Below are 12,492 nucleotides of genomic sequence, written 5' to 3'. Positions count from 1 at the left end.
GAAAAATAACGAAGGGTAATTTTTCAACTTTTTTATGTGAGTCTATAATGAAAATTTAAAATATGTCTTTCGTACATTCAAATAATTTACATTGCCTTGACGACCTCGCTAATAAGCCTCTTTTTTTTTTTTTTTCAATGGAAGAGGAAATACGTTTACGTACGCCCAACACATTTCCTTTCACACTCGGCTAAGGGAAAGCTCGGGCAGTGTGGGACTCATACCACCCAGAAGGGATGATATACTACCCACTAAATCCTCTTCCACTGCACTATCTTATTACTATCTTATTCTGTCGGGAAGGGCGACAGTCTATTATTTTCAATAATATTCACGAAGTGACATCTCAGCTGCTGCATGTTATGGGAATAGTTTTCTAAGCAAGGGTTTCCACCCAAAACTATAGTAGTGATGTATGCCGCCGCGTATACGCCACAACTGTAACAATCCGGTTGCGCCTGAAAACTTTCAAAAAGTATATCCTTTTTGCGAATATGAGGAAATCGTAACGCAATATATTTTTTTTCTTCCTCTACGAGCTTCTCATATGCACTGCCAGGTAAACTATCGTATACATGGAGTTTGCGGCCGTTGAAATAGATACTTCGCCAGTGATCAGAACAGTTGCCTCCAATTATTTGTACGCTTTTGTCACTACGGCAGGGACGAATACATTTTGTAAACTCTAAGTATAGCACACTTTGTGTTTCAAAAGAAGTAGTTTCTCTGAAGACACGTAAAAATCGATCTAACGATTCATCGTTTAATTTACTTTTCACAGGTAATACATTTTTCTTTACGTTAGTTATGGAACAAACAGCAGTCTCTAATATACATGTAGTATCGTACAGCATCATCTGTGCAGTTTTCTTTCTGGACTGAATGACTGACAATGACACAGTCGCTATTTACTGCTTCGACGGTCATATTTGATGCTTCAACACTGTTCTGTGTCATGTTTTCATATTTATGCTTTTTTGCGATTTTCCGGTTAGATTTTTGAATAGATGCGTCTTCTTTTGCCCGTAATATGTATTCTGGATTTCTAATAGGCATGTGTCTATTGTGGCGACTGTCCAGTATTTCAGGAAGCATGCATTCTTCGTAGAAACGCGTTAGGAAAGATTCCATATAATCTGTCCAAAACGTGTCGTCCCTATTTACGTGGATCATATGTATGCTTTTAGGTGTCCAGATAGCGAAAATGCAGTATTTCCGTTGCGTTACATGCAACTGACCTTGTACTTGGTAGAAATACTGGTGCTTGCTATTCATTTCTTGTATATCTCTCTTATCGAAGATGTTTCGTAAGTGACGTATTGTTTCTATTGCGTCTATCGCTGTCAAATTCTCAGCAGATTGTGGGCATTTCAGTTCCAGTAAACCGTCATCTTCGATAAGTCCATCAGGAGATGTACCCAAGTATGGAATGTCGCGATCAATGAACAATCCACAAGTTCGAATTCTTGTTTTCATTGCGTTCGCTACGTCTTTTCTTGCAATGTGTTCTTTATCGCGGCCGTATTTCATAGCAGCGGTATCGACAGATGGAGGATATAAAATGTTCTTTACCATTGCTGCGCAGGATGTTGTTTGTCTCATGCGACACACTGCTCCAAAATTCGAAGCAGTTAGCATTTCCTCCTTCAAAGTTCTCCATAAATCTGAATCGTTTTGCTCTCTTGTGTTCGTTTCTATTATTGTACGATTTTTTGCATTGTCAGTAAGCTTTTCAAAATGTTCCTTGCGAAGTTGAAGCAGCATATCACTCGGAAGATCTGGTTTTTGCGAGTTTGGGCCATAATATTTATCCGTTCCTTGCACTGGCTTCAATTTCCTAGTCTTGCCATAGGTCATTCGAAATTGTTTGGTTTTCGCAACTTTTTACTGCCGCCGTTCCTCCAATCTCTTTACTAGTGGCGGAACGGTTTTACACATGTTGTTATGCATTTCTGTAAGTACTTGTTGCGTATTGTATTGCGTAACAGCTCCTGCAACTCTAGCATTGTAGGAACCTCTTGCACCAAAATTAATACGTTTTCCACCAATCTCTTTGCAGATAATTGAATTAAATGTTTCTGCAGGATTGTTTGTAACATTCATTAACAAACTATCCGAATAGCAGCTGAGAAATCGTATGGCTTTCTCGACTTCGTTATACAGACCGAACAATTTCAAAGATGGAACGTAATTTTTCTCAGCTCTGTTTTCGTCCCGCATATACGTATGGCTGCGGCTATTGCACTCTTCGTGCTCACCAAATATATGGCTAGGAATACTTAAAATGTCCTTCTGAAGTTCTCTAGCTTTGATATGCTGAGGCCCTTTTTCTTGTTTTCGCGCATTAACTGCTAAAACAACAGCTCTACGAATATTTAAAATATTATTTTTAATGATATTTCGGTGCGCAACATAGCCACGAGTTCTGTGACCCTTCGTTTGCGTTTTCTCCGCAACGTGTCTCAACTTTTTACATAAATTACGAAGTAAGTGATTGGTACACTCTACTTTTCTAACGGTTACTTTTTGTTGTCGGTAAGGTCTGTTATTCACAATAGTATGATAGACGTTGCTATCACCATCGGCAACAACCGTTCTATATATCAAGCCATGCATTTCAATGCTGCAATTGAAACCTTCAGCAATAGCGTCACTTTCCATGCTACTAGAACTGGCATAACGATCATAGTTTTTATAACATTTATGTTGTTTTGGGGATGTAGCTTTTCGTTCCGCTATATCACATACTGTGCAGTATTTATTTCGTATGCCAATAAACAGAACTTTTCCTGTGCGGAAACCTACAATGGCACCAACACCGGAAAGTGAATTATAATTCGTACCATACGATCTCTTCATCCAGCTACCATCCGCTATGACAGTTATGTACGGGATACCGTCGACGACTTCATTGTTTTCAGAAGCTAATCGTCTTTCTTCTTCACCTGCATGGTATGCATTGCGCTTTTCATAAACTCATCTACAAGTTTTTCACGGTACCTGCGGTACGTCGTTTCAGCCATGTAGGGCATGTTCAAGGCGGCGCATAATTCTTCTAATTGTGCATAGCCGATTCCGATTGTAACAGTCGCGGTCGTTATGGCCTCATTTACATTCATTATATCTGAATGCATAGGTTCCGACCAAACAGTATCTTCGTAATTGCACATTTGGCACTTGAAGAAAAACTGTGTCAGACATCCATGCTGGCGACTATCGATCATTTTCCAATCGCGAAAATGACATTCAATACCTTGCGCATGATTGTCGAACGTTCTATGTATTTCATTCCAAAAGAACTGAACGTCAACAATGCGGCGACCTTCTGGCACATTTTCCGAAATACGTCCCACATCTACGTGTCCGACGTCTACGTCGAGATTGTCGTCGCTATTGTCCAGGACGTTTTGTACAGTGGGTCTCTCACTTGTACATTCGCATTGTACAACGACAGTTTCATCATTTTTGCGAAGGGCGTTTTCTGATGAGATGCGTCCCACATCGTTATTTTCGCGAAGGGCGTTTTCTGATAAGATGCGTCCAACATCGTTATTTTCGCGAAGGGCGTTTTCTGATGAGATGCGCCCCACATCTTTAGGATCCTTTGGGATAAATGAAGGATCTTTATTATAATATTTTGGTATACAAACTTTTCCGGGGAGAGAATTTTTCTCTTTGAAAATTGCAGCAGGTTCACTCGTCGATGTCGACGATTGCCATTGTTTCTGTCGCCTGAAAAGTAGAACGAATGAGGTCAGAAATATTTGTAAATATTTGCAGATAAATTACTGAAATGTATTTTGTAAGCACTTACAGTTTTCTATAAACTCTTTTGAGGGAGAGCTTTCTCCTACCCGGAAACCTCTGACTTGTACATTTTTTATTTGCCATTTGTGCTTATTTGTTGCACAAATGATAAAAAATATCGATAGAAATTTAGTTTTTCAAGATCTTCTACGTCTAAGAAAGAAGTAGTGCTGAATTGCCTCGAAATAACCAAGTGGTCTCTGCTTCAAAATACGCAACACGGTATCCCCTCTTCTTTGCTTGAAGTCGCTCGCAAAGTGAGAGGTCCGAGAAATGAGTGAGAGGTCCGTTTCGACGAGTCCCGAGCGAGTTGCTTATTTCGAGGCAATCCTGTAGATGGCAACGCGGTCCTTTCCCCCCACCACGCCAATGCTGTCGCGTTTTCAAATTTCACTGGCATCGACAGTTCAATTAGTGCAACGAGCGGGAAAACGTCACTGAAAATATGGTTTCTGAAAACGACAGTAAGTGTTTCTTTTTATCTTTACTTCGCGAGTGTCATTGACAATTACATTACGCGACCACTTGTAACAAAAATATATTTTGCTTTGTCTCATATACAGTGGATTTATGTGAGCCTATAATGAAAATTTAAAATATATCTTTCGTAGATTCAAATGAGTTATGTGCATGGTTTTAATATTTCATCGAGACCGGTAAATGCATTTAGAAGTTACAATTAAAATTTCCGAGAATCGCAATCTAAGAACATAACTAGTCACGTTCTTAGATGAAAAGCCACGATTTTCAGAAATTGTAACTTCTCAGTGCACTGACCGATCTCAATGAAATTTTCAGCATACACATAACATATTTTTTACACATGTCATATTTTACATTTTCATCACAGGCTCAAATAAAAAAGTTAAAAAATTGCCCTTTCTAGACGCGTGTCCACAAGATGAAAGCGGTGATCTCCAACCGCAACCGCAACCACAACCGGAGCCGCTGTTGCAGCTGCAAGAGCAGGTGCAGCAGTTGCGGTTGCAACCAGAAGTTGTGCCGCAACCACTGTTGCAGATACTGCAGATGCAGCAATTGCTGCAAAAAATAGAACAGGCTCAGTATATCGTAAGTCGTTTTTGTACGTTCCTGTTTATACGTTATTTCTGCTATTCTTTGTTTACACATAATAACATAATATTTATTTTTGCAGCAGCCCCCAGTACCACAGCAACAGCCGCAAATACAACCGGCAGTATATACAGTAAGTCCTTTTTTTGCGTTCCTGTTTATACGTTATTTCTGCTATTCTTTGTTTACAGATAATAACAGAATATTTATTTTTGCTGCCGCCCCCAGTACCACAGCAACAGCCGCAGAAACAACCGGCAGGACATACAGTAAGTCCTATTTTTCGCGTTCTTGTTTATACGTTGTTTCTGCTATTTTTTGTTTATATATAATAATATAATATTTATTCTTTCCGTAGCCGTATCAACCGCACGTGTCACAGCTGAACGAGCTGTATGAGCCTGAGGTGCAAAACGTAAGTAGTTTTTTTACTTTCCTGTTCGTACGATTTTTCTGGTATTCATTGTTTATGAATAATAACATAATATTTATTTTTCCAGTCATACAGAGCAAAAAAGCAGCTCATTCGCTAATATAGAAGAAAGATGAATAAGCTGCGGCGCGAAACAGCGCCACCGTCCAGCCGCGGTCGTGGAAATGGCAGTGGAGGCGGACGTGGTCGCGGCTGTAATGGCCGCAACATAGCTTTTTATTTTTAAATTTTTCTTCTTATTTTTATTATTATTATTATTATTATTGTTATTGTTATTGTTATTGCTATTGCTATTGCTATTGCTATTGCTATTGCTATTGCTATTGCTATTGCTATTGCTATTGCTATTGCTATTGTTATTGTTATTGTTATTGTTATTGTTATTGTTATTGTTATTATTATTATTATTATTATTATTATTATTTTATTTCATGTTTTTTATTTTTTGTATATATTTTTAACTTTTTTATAATTATATAATATTTTCCGCTACTTATGGTGTAGCCATTTATTCCCCTATTCCTTATCCTCTGTACTGACGAAGTACATGGGTACATTCACGATTTTCTTTAGACGGATAAACTAACTGGCATTCGATTTGTACGAATTCAGAGTACAGTTCTCATATTCCTTATCCTGTGCACTGCCGTCAGTCAAATAAAATATTTTCTTTTTTATTATATATTTTGTTTGCAGTTATTTTATACCCGTCCCTTTCCTATATCCCTCCAAAAAGGAAAAGTGTGAATTATGTATATGTATATACATTCATTTTTCACAATCAGATCATGACGAAGATTGTATATAAATGTACATATACTGGATACGTGACAAATGTTTGTTATCTTTTATTTTTTTTATTGAATAAAGTAAATGCATTTGCAATTTAATTATCAACAATTTTTTTTTATAATTTATCAGTTACTTTTTATTTCCTTCATAGTATTACAATTCATGTTATTCAAAAACAAATATCCTGCGTTCCTATCACATTTATATAGTTCTTCTTCCTACACATTCGTACTTCGGAAAAACATTTGATACCACTTATATGTATATATCGGAGTACCATATCGGGACATATTATTTAAAAAAAAAAATAACCTTAGGCATTCGATTTGTAGGAATATTCTTCCCTTGGTTATGTTATATTACAAGAAATGTATATATAATATTTGGGTGAAGGTGTTATGTCATTCATACATTTCCTAGGTGATGTATGCAGTATCGTATTTTATACTTTGGCGGTGGCATACATAACATAGCTATCGTACCATCCGTGTCATTTAGATGTATGCGAAAAGTGATGTAGAATAGCATGCTGTTAGTTGGATGCAATAACTGAGGTGGCGCTGAAATCAGTTTCTGTTCGGTCTAATTTTCGATGCAACGTTGACTGTTTTACCGACGCGGAATTCGAAGTTCGGTCTCGACGCTCGTATCACCTTAAGGGGGTAGACACGGGTAATGCAGCGAGGTGACATTACCGGCAAAAACGGGCCTATTAATGGGTTTACGGGATCGGTTATTTGTCCTTATATGAGAACACTTAGGGCTGGGTAAGGGCTCATTCGAAAGAGAAAGGTCCAATGCAGGGCAGTCAACTCATGGTTTAACGAGATTATGTGCATATTTAATAATATCAGTGTCAAAAGTAGAAGAAAAAATAGACAAAACGCAGTTGCAAATTGGAAGCATTTTTAGGCCACTAAAAGAGTTTTGTGACTCAAACAGTGAGTTGACCGCCCTGCATTGAACCTTCCTCTTTCGAATGAGCCCTTATTCAGCTCAAGATCTTCTCGTATAAGGACGAATAACCGATTCCCATAAAAGCATTCCCAAAGACGAGTTCCGCCATTATCTGGATACTACAGAGCAAGTCACGTGACAAATTTAGTTCAGCTAGTAGTTATAAGGTGGCGGCTAAGTAGAAAGGCTGCCGATTTGGAATCGTAGTCAGAATCAAGCGTTAGCTTGATTACGTCACTCGAACTGTGCTGCGAAGGCAAGCGAAAAAGGCAACATCGCCCAAACGCTGAGTGAGACGCACTACAGTCATGCTGTCCTTCTCTCATTCTGAATGTTGAGATTGTCCCCTTTCGCTAAGATTTGACTGCCGCCCGGCTGGATTTTCCACAGCGCCCCATAACAAACCTCGCCCCATTCAAACTATATCGTGTTTGGTATCATTTTAATCAGAAAAATTTCACCAATGCGCTAGTAAAAGTTTCAGTAAAAAAAAGTCAAAATTAAAAAAGTTTTATAATTGAATTAGTATTAGTCACACCGATACGTTTCGGCTCTTTCCTTTGATCATTAGACCGCTCTCTCTCTCCTCCACTGTCTGTCCCTTTCTACGTTCACGCTTGGCTGGTCGTCGCATCTAATTCGAGATTTGACATCTCGGCTGAATATATGCGAGGTCCCTGCATTTATTAGTTCTAATAGTACCATACTTAGTACTTTTTTATGCAGAATGTTTCAAGGAGTTGACACAAGTAAAAATTGATGCAATTCCATTTAAATAAAAAGTGGATTTGCATTTTTGAGTGCATCGTTGCATTCACGAAGATGAAATCACAGAAAAACAGACATTATCATACCATTGAACTTTTACATAAACAGCTTTTTCCTATCTCTTATCAAATTCAAGATATAACCCGTCAGAAATTGCATGACGTATCCTGTATATTTTTATTAATTAAGAAACATTTATTTAAAGAAGTTAATAACTTTTTCTAAAAGGTTTCTCAGATTGCACGTTCCTTCGGTTCTTCAGAGTAGGCATATATTTTTCAACAGCGAGGGGTACTACGGTGCGCTATATAAAATCCACGTGTTCAGTCAGTCAGAATTTATCGGAGCGGGACAATTCTATCATTTAGGTTGAAAGAAGGATAGCATGATCACCCTACATCTCACTCTCACCACGCGCCAATGTTTTGCTTTCGTTCTTCAGGCGGATCGTCGCGATGCCTCTGGCGAGATGAGCGTTTGAATGTGTTTGTAAAAATGCTTGAGGCGCTGTTGCATTCCTAGATCGTGTTGCGCACACGCTAGCTGAGAATTAAACCTTTCAAGTTTGTAACAGACCACGCAAGTGGCTCCACCAGGCCCAACGAAAAAACTGCTGTAATACCGACGTCCCGAATCGGAGAGGTCACGTGCCGTGTCTACCCCCTTAAAGTGAAAAACGGACACCAACGAATTACAGTTATCTTCATAAACAGGTCTAATAAATATTTATGCAAAGTTTGATCAAAATCGGAGTGTATCAGTCCCCGATGTGGTTAAACTTCGTCTTAGGGGACCAAAAATTGACGAGTCCAAAATATGTGTTCTTGTAGTTTTTGACCTGAAAAGTCCGAAAATGCAAGTTAAAAGTCCAGGAAACCAATAGTTTAAAAGATACGAGTATATAAAAATGTGTGTACTTGGCGTACTTTGACAGGACAGTACGATGTCACATTGACTCTTCCCCGCATCCAATCCTTTGTTTGGACTCTATTTGTTGGGTGTGAGTACCTTCAGTTCCTATCAAATCCGAGGGGATATTGTTTATAAAAAAAAAAACTTAACCTTAGGTATACCAGGTTTAGGCCACCACTTATATAATTCTGTTTTACCGACGGCGACTCCACTCATTGGACCAAATGGCGTCGTACTGACCTGTCAAAGTACGCCAAGTACACACATTTTCATGTACTCATATCTTTTAAACTATTGGTTTCCTGGACTTTTAACTTGCATTTTCGAATGTTTCAGGTCAAAAACTATAAGATTTGATACTTTTCATCCAGAAATTTTTGGTCCCCCAAGACGAAGTTCAGCCCCCGATGTTATCTTGTTAGCACGGTATGTAGCAATGCTTGTTTCATAAAACAATTAAGGTTAGTAAATTATGTATATCGTTTGACAGGTACAGGTTAGAGTTGAGGAATATTTACAAGGTCGTTATTAAGATACCAGAGAATCATCCATCCACGTATTGCATGAAATAGGGCAAAAGATACAATAATATTGAATAGTTATTCGAATGTACCAGTTTGTTTTGTTTCATTAATAGTGTATAAGTATTTGGCCGTGCGGCATGACATGGTGCGTAGCATTTTCACTGCAAAGTAATATGTATCTATTTACCGCAATAAGAGGAGCATATAATAGAGGCTTATCAGTGAATAATTAATTTGCAGCCAAAATCAAAAGTTAGATATATTTAATATTATTTGGTGAGTAGTTTTGTGTATTAAAGGTATAGTACTATCGCTGTGAATTCTATTCACATCTACCATTTCCACAGCCTGTAATTGATTTGAACAGCTCTCATCACCTTAATTGGATGAAACGGAAGAACAATATGCTTGTTTCATAAAATAACCGAGGTCAAATAGTTATGTGTAACGTTTGACAGGTATAGATTATAATGAAAAATATGTGGAAATTGAATGCAGTTACTTTCTTACAAATATGACACCTTATATTCTTCAATACATCCTTCATTTCAAAGTAATGTTGTTGAGTACAATGTACCAATATATAATAATATGATTTCTTTTCCTTTATTTTCAGCATTTGATCAGACACGGAGGGGAAAATTGCAACAGAGATATTATGGAGTAGAGGTATTAAATAGATACAGTGGAGAAATTATTCAAGCAAGAGCAGTATTAAATTAGATAAGTTTGTCTTGCACGTCACAGACTTCAAAAACCATGTAATACTAGCATATTTCAAATAAATAGTTTAATAGAAGTAGATGAATCCCTTAAACTTTAATTTCCTATTCTAATTTCCATAATATAGAATTTAAGTTACAATTCATATTGTTTTCTTCTACTTTCAAATAAATAATTTTACCAAGTAACAATATATAAAAAAAATAATTTGTAACAGAGTTTCTATTTCACTATTCACTTATCTATTTTATAGCGCTTGTATTGTGTTTACAAATCTTGAATTTGTCTCAAACAAGTAGAACAGTTTTATTGAAATATTCCATTACTAACAAGGAAAGACACGGATGTGTCCTCCTCCGATTTTGATGAAACTTCGTACATTTGTTAAGCAGGTAAAAATAAGGGACACCACCCCTCAAAGTTTCGACCTGAAACTGCTATCTCGAAAACCAAAAGAGATACGTGAAAACTTCTAATAGGCGGATTTAATGGTTTTTTATATACTGTCACGTCCTGTGACGCATTTTTGGAACTTTTATTTCGCCATTTAAATTCTTTAAACTCCTATTTCATTACCCGAATTCACCGTTCCACAAATTCTGAGTGAGCAGTTCATTCGGGTCGACGGATCGCGAGAACGCTGACGATCCGAACGAGATGGTTCACCCGAATTGCAAAATCAAACGTCGACCTTGCTCATCAATATAAAATAACGCGACCGAGCTCGCCCGCGCTCAGAAGCAGTATACCAGTATACCAGAAATAGTCCAGAAACAGTGTAGACAAGAACAATATAGAAACCGTACAGATTCAGAAATTATCGCGATCAGATCAGATCATTTCAACAATTCGTAAATCGTTAAAGCCGCGAAGATAATCCGCGAAGTACCGCTCAGAGTTCGATACTCTAGAATCTACACGACTCTGCTACGAAGCTCAGGGCTCCGACAGAGCAAGGTTCTGTAAGACTCAATTGTAAAACTCGCGCAAATCGAAAGACTGTACTCGGAACGGATAAACAGACATTGTGATCGGAAGTGCGTGATCCTCATTCAACCGTCTACCCTACCGTTCTAATACCTGTACGACTCATCACTACAGGTTCTGTCCACAGATACGTTCTACTCGCCCAGCGAAAGGTAAGTGAGAACCTTTATCTAACTAACAACTCAGATTAAATTACATAAAGTACTCAGTGAGGACTCAGTGAGAGAAAGAACTCCGCGACTTTACAATACAATAATATGGCGTTAACAGATTGTCAAAAATACAATTTGTTTATAACAAAAAAATGTTTATAACATTATTTTACAACTTATTTAAATTTATGTTGTTAGACATAGGATTTAAGTTGGCAACATTTTTCTTTTCCTAGTGATTATCGATAGCTTGTAGTCTCATCAAGATCGTTTTCCGTTTTCCGGTTCAGTTGTAAAAGAAGCGTTGTACCCATGCGTTCAGAAAGAAATGTTTGATATACGCACTTAATCTTTATAGAATAAAACACTATTTCTTTTATTGCACGCCACGCTTCGTTTATTCAAGGTCCCCAACAGGTTATGGGCCCAGTATTGCGTGATAGAGAAGAGAAATAGTGAAAGAAGTGATACAAGTAAAAAGTGCGTAGAACACATACACGTGGTCGTATATAAAATAAATTCAAAATGGCAATGAATTCAATTCAGATATTCCCTCAATTGTCGGGTGATAATTTTAACAATTGGAAGTTTAGAGTACAATGTATATTAGGTGAAAAACAGATAAAAGATACTCTAAGCAAGAATATTGCGTCGTTTACCGTGGAAGAGGAAAGGAAAAATTTCAAACAAAGAGACGACAAGGCCAAATCGGTAATTGTACAATGCTTAACAGACAAGCATTTAAATCTCGTAAAAGAAGCGAATACAGCGAAGGATATGATGACGACATTAGAACAGGTATTTGAGAGAAAAAGTACGTTCTCTAAATTACATCTCAAGAGAAAACTAATATCATTAAAATGTGGGCAAGATGAAAGACTAGAAGATTTCTTTCTAAAATTTGACACAGTAATTAAAGATTTGGAAAACATAGATGCAAAGATGAGTGAGTCAGATAAGATATGCCACCTGTTACTAACGTTAAGTGAAAAATATAATGCCGTAATAACTGCAATTGAGACCATGAGTGATGAAAGATTAACTGTGGAATTTATAAAGTCCAGATTATTAGATGAGGAGCTAAAAATAAATACCAGAACTGGGTGCGACAGTAAGCCACATGACGAAGTTTCATTTAAAGCATCCAATTATACTTGTTTTAAATGTGGAAGAGCGGGGCATAGATTCGCAGATTGTAGAATTAAAGGAAGAACCAATGTAAATAGCTATAACTTTAATAATAATAATAATAGTGGTAGTATTAGGAAGCCATTTATGTACAACACACGTATGTGGATTCAAAATACCATGTGAAGGATAATAGACCCAAGAAAAAGTACTGGGCAAACAAAGCCGAAGGAGA

This window comes from Osmia lignaria, chromosome 4, assembly GCF_051020975.1.
Source record: "Osmia lignaria lignaria isolate PbOS001 chromosome 4, iyOsmLign1, whole genome shotgun sequence".
Taxonomy (NCBI): domain Eukaryota; kingdom Metazoa; phylum Arthropoda; class Insecta; order Hymenoptera; family Megachilidae; genus Osmia; species Osmia lignaria.
Note: the sequence above shows the minus strand (reverse complement) of the source record.